Source organism: Amphiprion ocellaris, chromosome 15 (genome assembly GCF_022539595.1).
Source record: "Amphiprion ocellaris isolate individual 3 ecotype Okinawa chromosome 15, ASM2253959v1, whole genome shotgun sequence".
Classification (NCBI taxonomy): Eukaryota; Metazoa; Chordata; class Actinopteri; family Pomacentridae; genus Amphiprion; species Amphiprion ocellaris.
The window spans coordinates 30,484,369-30,496,657 of NC_072780.1; positions in this window are offsets into that span (position 1 = coordinate 30,484,369).

Genomic DNA, 12,289 nt, shown 5'->3' on the forward strand with positions numbered 1-12,289 from the left:
CTCAGTGCCCTGTGCAGTCTACTTTCAGCTGAAGCAGGTAGAATGTGAGGATTTCCTAACATCATGCAGGTTGTTCTTCACTCAGTGATGCTTCTCTGTACACAGTTTGTTCCAGTCGGCCTCTGAGCAGCTGATAAACCTCCTCCTGCCGTGACTCCCTTCAGTGCTCCGGCTGTGAGTCCAGTCTAGTTAAATTAAAGCTAAAGGTGCCGTGTTTCCGCCGCAGCATCACGCTTGTTTCCCGAGTGTTGGCTGTCAACCCTGGAGGACATCCAGCCGAGAGGCAGCAAGACGATCCGGAGGAGCCGAAGCCTCCAGTCAAGTGTGGGTTGAGTTCATGTGGTCTGACCTGAGCTGCACTCCGAAACACTCGGTAGACAGGCGGTTAGCGGCCAGATATGATGAGGGGTCACTGAGGGGTGAGATTAGCATGGAAGTAATAATATAAAGACACAGGAACCTACCAAAACACCAGATGACAGCTTATCTTCTTTAACTTTATCACCGAACATGCTTTAAAAACAGCTGCACTACTGAATGTTTCTTAGTTTTGTAGTGTGAAAACACATAAGCACAAAACAAACTATATGAAGCTTGAATTAGATTTTTCATACATCGGCAAATCCAGCAGAACCTTTCAGTAGAATATAAGAAGTCGGGAAATTTCCAGTGTTACAGCAGCAACGTCTTTCTAATCATATGTGCAATATATACAATAATGAAGAATGGATAAATACAGTATTACTATACTATAGATGACATCAGCATAAAGTGGCTTGTGGAATAAATGTAGCTGTAAAAGTGCAAAATGCCGGCAGTGCAAAGAATTGTGCAGATTTTACCGTGGTTGAAGATGTTTACATCAGCCAGTGATACTCTGTAATATCAGAAAAATCTACTGTTGTGTGAAATTGGTGTTAACAAACAGGCCCTGCAACCATGTGGCTATTATATGAATATTAGATATTAGAATCAGGTTATTGTTGGTCTGGCATTCATAGATAATCACGATTTTTTGTTACAGTTGAGTTAATCATTTAGAATTTTATGGATTAACCTGTTGTTTATTTTGTGTTAAACTTTTATTCTCTGCCTCATAAATAAGAAATTGGAAAATGTTTGTAAAATGAAAGCAGGCGTATTTGAGAAGCTGCATTCATGAACTGTTTGGTATCACTGCAGTAGAGTAGTAGTCAAGTAGTAGAAGTATTAATCAGAGTAGTTACCAAAATACACTGCCCATCCCAAAAAAAAAAAAAAAAGTTGTACACTCTAATATTTCATTGGACCGCCTTTAGCTCTCACTGCAGTAATTATCCAATGGAAGGATCTTACCTATTTGCTGAGTTAAATCCAGGTGTCGACTTTTATTTTGGCCAGGTAGTGTATTAAAACCAGCTAAATGTGTTTAAATCGGCTAAAAATGTTATTTTTTTACAGATAATTGCTGTGATTTTCACCATTTTTACAATTTTTGAACCTGACAGTCTATCAGAACTTTTTAACACACCTTTGCTGCCAGATTATCACTTAAATTATAAATATTTACTCATATATTCACAATCACATTAAAAATATGCATTTTTCACAAAAAGTATTTCATTCTTTTACTACTTTTGACCATAAAATATCAAAAAATATTACTACAGCAGCAAAAAGTCTGTTATTTCAGAAATATTTGCTATTATTTGAAGGAAAAACATAGTGTTTATTATTAATATGGGTTGAAAAATTCACAAAAATGACCTGTCAAATTACAGATAATACCTATTAAAGTCACAGAAAAAAAGCATAACTTCACACCTAGACTGTAAAAATGTCAAGATTCTTTTCTAATGTGACCATAAAATAGACGTTCACTGGACAAACGTATAATTTTGTAATTTAAAAAAATGTTCTTTTCCACTCTGTGACCACAAAATAGATGTTCCAAAACTGTTTTACTGAATTGCAGCCAGGTAAATGTGTTTAAATCCGCTAAAAATGTCATTATTTTGCAGATAACTGCCGTGATTTTCACAAGTTTTACAGTTTTTGAACATTATTACTGATAAATTCTAAATAATAACTCAGAAATTACAAATAGTAACTCATAGAATCAAAAAAGTGCATTTTTCATTAATAGTAATTTATTGTTTTACTACTTTTGACCATAAAATAATAAAAAAAAATTTACTACAGCAATACAAAGTTTTTCATTTAAGAAGTATTTGCTATTATTTGAAGGGGAAAAAATTGTGTTTATTATTAATATGGGTTGAAAATTGTACAAAAGTGACCTGTTTTGTTAAATTACAGATTAGATAATCCAGCCTTTTATTCATCCCACTGTGGAGAAATTTGCAATTAGTTTTTTCTGGATTAAAATCAGATAAATGTGTTTAAATCGGCTAAAAATGTCTTTATTTCACAGTTGATTGCTGAGATTTTCACAAGTTTTACAGTTTTTGAACATTATTACTGTTAAGTTATAAATAACTCATAAATTACAAATAATAGCTCATAAAGTTAAAAAAAATCTGTATTTTTCATTAATTGTAATTCATTATTTTACTACTTTGACCATAAAATAATTTTTAAACAACAACAATAAATAACAATAAATAACAATAAAAAAAATCTGTTAAAAAATATTTGCTATTATTTGAAAGAAAAAATAATGTTTATTATTAATATGGGTTGAAAATTGTACAAAAGTGACCTGTTTTGTTAAATTACAGATTAGATAATCCAACCTTTTATTTATCCCAGTGTGGAGAAATTTGCAAGAATTTTTTCTGGATTAAAATCAGATAAATGTGTTTAAATCGGCTAAAAATGTCATTATGTTCCAGATAATTGCCAGTTTTACAGTTTTTTGAACCTGACAGTGTTTTTTGTTTTTTGTTTTTTTTTTTTACATATTTTTGCTGCTCGTCTTTTATAAATATTTTTTGAACGGTGTATTCAGTATTACAGCGTTGCATGGAGCCCTTTGCTGTCGTTCCTGGACCCCCAGTCAGCAGCTGTTCTCTGTAAACCGACCTGCTGGGAGAGCAGCTCCAGTACGAGGCGTCCACCTGACCAGCTGCAGCCATGCATCATTCATGGACATGCATCATTGATGGCGTCCGCTGCCCACAGGTGGAGCTGCGATCCTCCACGTCCACCCCCCGCAGCCTGCAGTCGTCCTCCACGCCCAGCTTCCTACCTGCGGTCATGTTGTCCCTCTCAGGCCGCTTCATGAGCAGCAGCAGCGGCAGCAGCAGCAGCAGCAGCAGCCGCAGCCGCTCGGCCTCCAGTCTGACTCCTTCACCTCCTGGAGCTCCATGAGTGGTCCCGCCGGAGCTGCTCCCCCCACAGCCGTCCTGGGCCTGGGCCTGGACGTGGGCGGACCGTGGCACCAGAGGAGCAGAGCTTTGGTCCAGACCTTCCTGCTGAGCGGCTCCGTGCTGCCTCCTCCTCCTCCCACAGCAGCAGGCGGCCGGCCGGACCGGACCCCCCTCAGGCTGCCGTCACTCGTATCTGCAGCCAAAGGACCCCGAAGGAGGAGCGGCATGGCCCGGCTCAGGTCAGAGGGAGCAGTAGGAGCCCTGTGGATGGTTTAATATTCTGGTGTTTAATGGTGATCACAGCTGCAGTTGTGTCAGAGCAACAATCTACAGACATTTAATGTTCTATGTTGTTTAAAATGTATTTGGATTAGAGGCTTTATTGTCATTTTTACTGCAGTGCAAGACAAGAATACAATTAAATTTAAACAAAAAGTCTAATAGATAACACAACAGGACATTTTAAAACTTGTACACAACTTTTAAACAGTAATAATAAATAATCTGCTAAAACCAGAACACAAGAAACATTTTTCACAGAACATCAAGGAAACATTAGCTTACTTTGTGCAGGTTTGTCAGATTATATTGAAATAGTTACTGAATACAAGTTCCATGGCAGCAATAGGTGTAATGTGATTACTTTAAAATCAGGTGTCAAAAATGGACATAACCACAACATTTTTATTGCCATGAATAATTATTGTTCTTCTTTTCAAAACATTTTCAGTGTAAATAACGTGAATATTTAATATTGAACATTTACAGTCGGTCAAATGAAATGACCTTCATAAAAACAGACATGTTAAAACTTAATATGTTAATTAATCCATTCAAAGTCTAACAGCAGGGAATTCAGATTGTATTGAGGAACAGATATTGTACATCACTATTTAATCTGCAAAGTAACCAGTAACTACAGATGTCATATGAATTCTAAGGAGCCATATTTTCTTTTAAAATGTCGTGACAAGTAGCAGTAATATGTAGAAATTCCTGCAAACTGCACCGAGGCAGAGGTCATCATGTGGATGTTATAAACTCAATCACAAACAAGCTGCTTCTCTTCACCACATACACTACCCAGACTATTTCATGTTTCCATGAAAACTCCCACTTTTATCCATGTGCTAACAGAACTGCATAATCATCAATGAGCCTTTCAACACCATTAGCTAACACAATGTAGCATTAGAACACAGGAGTGATGGTTGCTGGAAATGTTCCTCTGTACCTCTATGGAGATATTCCATTAAAAATCAGCTGTTTCCAGCTACAATAGTCATTTACCACATTAACAATGTCTACACTGGATTTATCATTCATTTAATGTTATCTTCATTGGAAAAAAAGCTGCTTTTCTTTCAAAAATAAGGACATTTCCAAGAGGGTAGCACTGTTGTAATTAAATATATATTGTATTAAATTTATTCATCTTGTCTCTACTGTTTTAGATTCAGTTAATTTATGTATTTAATTTGTTTTTATTATTACATACATGCTGCTTAAATAAGACTGCCAGTCTTCACAGTTTATATTGTTATTTTAAAATTTGTTTTATTTTTGTTGGTTACCTTATTACTCTGCCGAGGAACAGTGGAGTTACGTGACAATTGCCATTCGTTTGCCTGTCTGTCTGTCTGTCTGTCTGCCTGTCTGTCTTTGATGTCTATGAAATTTTCAGGGAAGGTCAGAAATGACACAAGGACCACCTCATTAGATTTTGGCAGTGATGTGGCTTATAGTTTGGATTCACGGATTTGTTAAAGATTTCTGTATCATTGCCAGATAGCAGCATGGCGTCTCTGTAACCATGACAACAAGTGAACACTACATCAGCTGCCTGCTGACGATCACATGATTGCGATCCTACTACAAATCCATCATTGCAGACTTATTGGAACTTTTCCATTGGACATGATACAAGGAACAGTTGATTAAATTGTAGGGATTTTTCTGAGTCCCATCAATTCCCGCCGCTACATATTTAGGTCACATGATTCAGTATCCGTACATAATGTACACATGTATAACACACATCTGTGCTCAGCTCAAGGTTATTTTGTTTGTGGGTACATCTATATTAAATGGACACATTCTACTGTGCCACAAGTTCTGCTACAAATTTCTTCAAAATTTCCACCGCTGAAAATGATACAACGACTGAGCAGCTTTGGAGGAGTGCTGCGTTCTCTGAGCGCTTTTCTTGTCATAATTACATTATTTTCAATAATCCCTGGTTTGTGTCTCGGCCTTCGAGGGACATTTCTGTGTGGAGTTTGCATGTTCTCCCTGTGCATGGATAGGTTTTCTCCAGCTTCCTCCCACAATCCAAAAACATGCTGAGGTTTATTGGTGATTCTAAACAGTCTGTAGGTGTGAATGTGAGTGTGATTGTCTATATGTAGTCCTGTGATAGACTGGTGACCTGTCCAGGTGAACCCTGCCTTCACCCTCAGTCCAGCCCCCCATCATGGGGATTAAGATAATGGATGGATGGATGGATGGATGGATGTCCTGCTGACTCAGCGGACTACAATACCCATCATGCCTGTGCATCAGAGCGGCTCTGGAGGTGATTAATCCACCGTCCGTCATCTCTCCCACCTCCACTGTCGCCGCTATTCATTTCAGCAAAAATGCCTGTCAAAGCTTGAATGCTTGACTGGAATTACAGCGTTTCCTCCCGTGTGTCCCAGTTTGACGGCTGATCTAGGCCACCTCTGAGCCCCCACAGCGCCAGCCGGGGAACAGTGTGTCATAAATCTCAGGCGTGGAAACCGATCCGATCCGATGCAGCACCCTTCGCTCAGAGGAGGCGGAAACCTGAGCGACACGCACACACTTCCAGCTCTTAAACACACACGCCAACACACACCTCCCTCGATGAGGATTTGATGGCGTCGCCCAGGCAGAGCGGGTTTGAATGACCGTCAGAGAAATGAGCAGGAACAGGACGTTCTGATGTGTGAATTTTTAAAGCCTGTCTTCTTTTAGTTGACATGCAGGAAACATCGCTTCAATACAAGACGAGTCAAAAAGCTCAATTCCAAATTTACTTGCATAGGTTTCCTCTCACAAACAACGTAAAACCAATAATAAACTCTTATCAGAGCCAGAAACTGTTCTTAAAGAATCATTACATTTTAAGCTTTCCAGCAGCCCTTGAACTGATTTAAGGGGCAATTCTGTAGGGAAAATTAACACAATCTAAGCTTACAGGTGATTTTTCATGGAAAGGACATTATATATTATTGACAAAATGGCAAAAATAAACCGTTTGAATGAGATGCTGCTAAAATTAAAAAAAAAAACTGCATTCATTGTCAAAACTTTAAAGTCATGACCGACTCAGCTGTGACCAAAAAATTCAGAGACTATTCGGCTGAACTGCAGGCAGTGTTTCTATAAAGCGGAGAGGAGTATGGAAGCAAATTTGAGAAAATTAGAGCTAAACAGAAGATACTGGATCAATAAAATAAATGCAGCATGGTTTTTATCTTTTTGGATGGTTTTTATCTGTTCTGTTGTATTTATTTTTCCTGTAAAGTGACCTTGGGCGTCAAGAGAGGCACTTACAAATAAAATGTATTACTATTATTATTATTCAAAAACAGTTGTTGGAAGATACATTCAGCATGGTGAAACATCTTTCTACAGCTGATGAACAGAGGCTCAAAACTGGACTAAATATGGTCCAAAGAGAAAAAAAACTATCCATAATTACTCAGATTGCCCACAATCACTTAAAAATTAAAATTTTTGACAGTTTTTTTACGTTATTTTAGACACGACTTGAGTAATTTTGGACAATTTCATGTTACTTTGGAAAAGTTTCAAATCATTTTGAACAATTTTAGACTGAGAGGAAAATAAAACCTCATGTTAGTGTGTGATTGTTCACAGACAGTTGTTGCTGAGGTCATAAATTACTTTTATAGCTGTTATTTCAGGCTGCAGTCTACTTCCAGTGAGTCAGACTAAGTTGTCTTTTAATCTTGTCCTCTACGTTTCCTCTCTTGTTTGTCTCTGCAGCTTCAGTGAACCGTCTCTTCTCACCCCAAATGAAAACATCCGGTTCGAGGGATTTTCCAACAATCGTCGTTCCAGCGTTCTACACAAACGTCCTCCGCCTCCTCCTCCATTCACTAAGTCCTCCGGTCTGCTGACCTGCAGAACCTGCCACCCGTCCGGACCCAACCAGCCTGGTCAGCAGCAGGTCCAGAGCTGCAGCAGGCCGACCTACATCCACTTCTCCCAGGCCATCCAGCCCAGCTCCAAGCCCCGACCGGCCAGACGGCATTCACACAACCCAGCGCTGAGCTCCGAGGCGGCACAAGGAGACCTGCGGCCCTCGGCGGCTCAGCATCGGACCTTCCCGTCCCAGGGAGAACCTCTGTCTGTGGTGGGGAAGCCCTGTCTGCTGAGCTGCAGCCAGCGTTCGGCTGCTGTCGGTCCGAGTCGAGCTCAGCTTCACGTGTTTCTGCCCAGCGAGGCCGAAGGAGAGGAGGCGGACAGGGAGTCTGTGGACGAAGGATTCATGGACGAACTGGACAATAAAATGACGTCTCTGAAGCTCCAACAAGGAGCCACGAAGGCAGTAACACACCACTGATTGACAGAACATGAATCCACTGTTGTGGTTCTGTACAAACAGAAGCATACGGACGGTCCTGTCCTCCTGATTTAGTGTATTTGAAGCTGTTTTCTCATGATTAAGTATTATTTTGTTCAGGATAGTGAAAATAGAGGCACAACACAAAATTACACAGGGTGCTCGACCTACAGCATTTCATCGGAACTGGTTACGTGGAACTAGTTGGCAAGTGGAGCGGATGAATACGTCGCCACGCAGCGCTATAAGACGGCTTTGTTTACATTCTCCGGTTGTACGCCACCTTGGAGTGTGCTACATTCACTAACTTTTTGCCCTTCATTATGGCTCCCAAATATAAGTCAGTGCTTCGGCAGTGATGGCAGTGCTTCGAAGAAAAGGAAAGCCATGGAGCTGAAACTAGATACAACAAAACACTCGGAACATGACTTTTCTGAAGAACTGATCAATATCGTGATGCACATAATGGCTTTGTTTACATTTTTGCCAGAGTTCCAACTTATTGTGAAAACTGACTTATGTTGATTTGTGGGAAAGGAACTCCGACGTAAGTCGAGGACCCCATGTATATTTACATTCAAATAATAGATAGAAAAATAAGAGGAGAAATTCCAAAAATAGTGTAAAATAGTGGAGAATATCTGTCCTAATTAAAATACATTTTCTAGCCTAAATTTAACCAGAGAACATGTATTTTTTGTTACTTTTAAATGTTTAATACAGGAAATTTACGTGTAAAAACAACAAAATTACAATAAAAAAACATCATTGATCCCACACCAGGGAAATTCACAAAGGAAAAAAAAAGAAAATTGGATCTAGTCTCCCCAGCTGTACCTCCAGAACTTCACGTGTTTGAGATTAGTAGAGAAAAAAATAATAAATAAATAAATAAGACATTAAAAAGACAGAAAGAACTGCCACTAACATAGCGCATGCGCACAAATTAAATATATGAAATCACGATATTACTTATAATTTACTAATAGCTATACTATAAAAACATAGCTAGATTAATATTATTGTTGTTGTTGCTGTTATACAAATTATCTCTCATTTAACAAACAAATATATGTCAAATTACAGAACCAATAGTTCTTTTTGTGGTAATTCTTATTCATCACATCCAAATGTAGAAATATATTTACACTTAAATTTAACAGTTTCATTTTACTTATGTAAAAAAAATCTTTACAAATGTGAATTTTATGGTTATTCACAGTTACAGGTTTTTATTATTATTTTACATCAGACATATCACCGTCTGTTTTTGTAATTGTATTGGTGTTTTCACATATTTCAAAAATGCAAGAAAAAATGTAAGATAAAAAGCAAAAGAACAGAACATCACTTCTTTTCATACTAATTGTTAATACTTTTATGCAACTTTATAGATATATTAGATATATTTACAATTTAAAACTAGAATTTGTCATCTATCAAATATAAAGGAAATATGATAAATTTACAAATAAATTTTAACAGTCTTTTTATGTCATCTTCTGTAAAAACGGGCAATTTTGTGGTTAACAGTGACAGATTTTTAAATATTAATTTCCGTTAGACATGTCAATTCACAGTTTATTGATGTTTTTGTGTATTTCATGAATAAAATCCATAAAATTGCATTTTTTTACAGTGTAGCAGTGCTTTGAACAGACCACTTCTTGTTTTAACTCGACAATAACCCTGTGCACAAAGCCAGATCCAAACAGACACAGTTTCTTCAGTTTGCTGAATTTAAACCAACATGTTTGGGATTAGCTGGAATTCAGAACAAAAACATGAACCTCATCAGTGACTGATGCTGTTGTGACTGAAAAGGAATAAAATCCCTGCAGCAGGTTTAACATCTGGAATAAAACTGTCCCAGCAGAGTAGAAGGTGCTGAAACTTGTGGTTTTGGAAGGAGATGTTTAATATTTTGGTAGTATTTGTCTACATACTTTTGCTCATGTGGTTCATGTCTTTAAATACAACCTGGATCTACATGTCTGTTTACACAAGAACCTCAGTGATAAATGAAGAAACATCAAATTAACGTGGATTAAAAAAACCTTACATGAATGTTTATGTAAATAAGTCTGTATATACGACTGATGATATATTTAGTAGCAAATTAGTGTGTTTTATCCACATAATTGTACAAACACATCCTTCTTTGTCCAGTTTCTGCTGACAACTCTGCAAATGTTTGTATTAAAGCATGTCTTTATGTAAATACAGCATGTTGTGCAACTTTGAAGTTTATTTAGAACATTTCAACATAAAAAAAAGGAAAGCAAACAACAACAACTTGCTCAAAAAGGAGTGGGAAGAAATCAAAACTTATCTAATGCCATTCCTTGTCCTTACACAAATGATTGTAAATCTATTCTTCCTGCTTCTTCAAAATACTGCCATTTATAAACAAAACCGTAATAATAATCGTGTACATGATTTATAATGGTTAATTACATGAATGGTGTTGTGTTTTCAGATGTCAGGATTTAATAAGAACTAAAGCTGCAATGGTTAATTGCTTTTTTGTCAACTATTCAAATCATTTTGATACTTGATTATTTGGTTTAATTACAATTTTGATGCTTTTTAAATCATTATCATGTATTTTGGGACTGTGCTAGTTCAAACTATTGGATATAGCATGGAAAAAGTTTTTACAACCAAGATTAGGACTGAATTTTAAGATTTTCTTTTTTTTTTTTTCACAACTGGGAATTTCTGTATTTTCATCCTCAAAAATGAAAAAAGTTCTATACTCATTTTAATCTAGTACTCCACAGTAATGTTATTGCACTTCTGTACTAAAATATATGTAAATATAATAAAATAGAATACATTTTTTTCTTCTTCATGAATAATATGTATATAAAAACTTAGAGATGATCAAATTTTAGTTTTTTTCTTCATTTTGTTATATAAAATCCAAGGACTAACCTTCAACACAATGATTCAAAGCTAAAGAAAAATTAAACAAATATAAAAATAACAACATAAATAAAATAAATGGCAAGTTTACATTCATTATTGCTTTGAGAAAGTGTGAAAAACTGGAGTTGACTGTACATCAGTTAATGGTCCATGTATTTATCTGGCAATTGGATTTTCCGTTCTGAAACGGGTATTGAAAAACAAAAAACGAGTGGTTATTTGATCTTCGTTTTAAAATACAAAAAAATAAAATTGAAATACAAGGCGTTTTTCCTTTTCATGATCAAAAAGGGATTAACGAAATTTTTAAAATGCTTTGATTTTCATTTTATATTTAGAATAACAAAAAAATAAAATCAGTAAGAGACAGAAACGAAAAAAGGTCCGTTTTTTTCATTTTCTGAGACCGGAAGTGGTCATCAGCAAGTGTGGAGCCAAACGACAGCAAGATTCTCAGAGGGCGGAGCCAGAGAGCAGTGATTGGTCAGACTGACTGAGAGCCAGAGAGCAGTGATTGGTCAGACCATAGATACTATAGAAGACAGCGCGCTAGCGGATCTAGTCTGCTATATATCTCTATGGTTAGCACGTCTGGTAGCATCTCTGGCTGCTGTTGACTAGTGATGGCGAGATGAAGCTTCATGAAGCATTGAGGCTTTCCATACAACTGGTTCACTCATGGTTCGAAGCTTCATGGTGCTTCATTTGCTCTACTGCGCCATCAACTGGACAAATAAAAGTAAAACAGGCAGAGTGCCTATAATGACACACTAGCTTTGCTATGTGAAGCTGTGAATTGTGCTTAAATGATAATGCCAATAAACAAGTAATATACTTAATATAGTGTCTGCTTTTCCTGATAGCAGGAACAGAGGGGGAAATGGAAACAAATTGGAGAGAGATTTGAGATTTGTAGCTTGACTGCTTGATTGATGTCAGGTTCTGGCTTTCTGTAAAGTGCTTAGATACTTTTAATTGTAATAAGGGCTATATAAATGAAATTTATTGTGCTTTTGCTACTTGTTGTTTTGTGGCTGCGTGTGGTACCAGTGACAACCTGTAAAACAAAAATAGGGACATTTGATTTGTTTTTATTCAAAAACATCAGTTTTTCCACAGCTTCTTTTTTTGGACAATATTTCTCTAGCTCCTTGGAACACAACAGACACTTCACCTTTTAAAATACCAGACAAAAAATTAGAACAAGCGGTGTGTGGTGTTGTCACAGTTATTCATATTACACGTAACTTTATTAGGAGAAATCAGGTCAAAGTGTTCCCAGACAGGGGAGAATCTTCTCTTTCTGGCTGGTTCTATAAAAAAAAAAAAAAAAAAACAGAGTCACAAACCGATTGAATGCAAAGATACAGCAGGTAAAAATCCAACAAATGTGAACCAGGAATCCATTGCGTTTCGCTGCACCTTATATTTT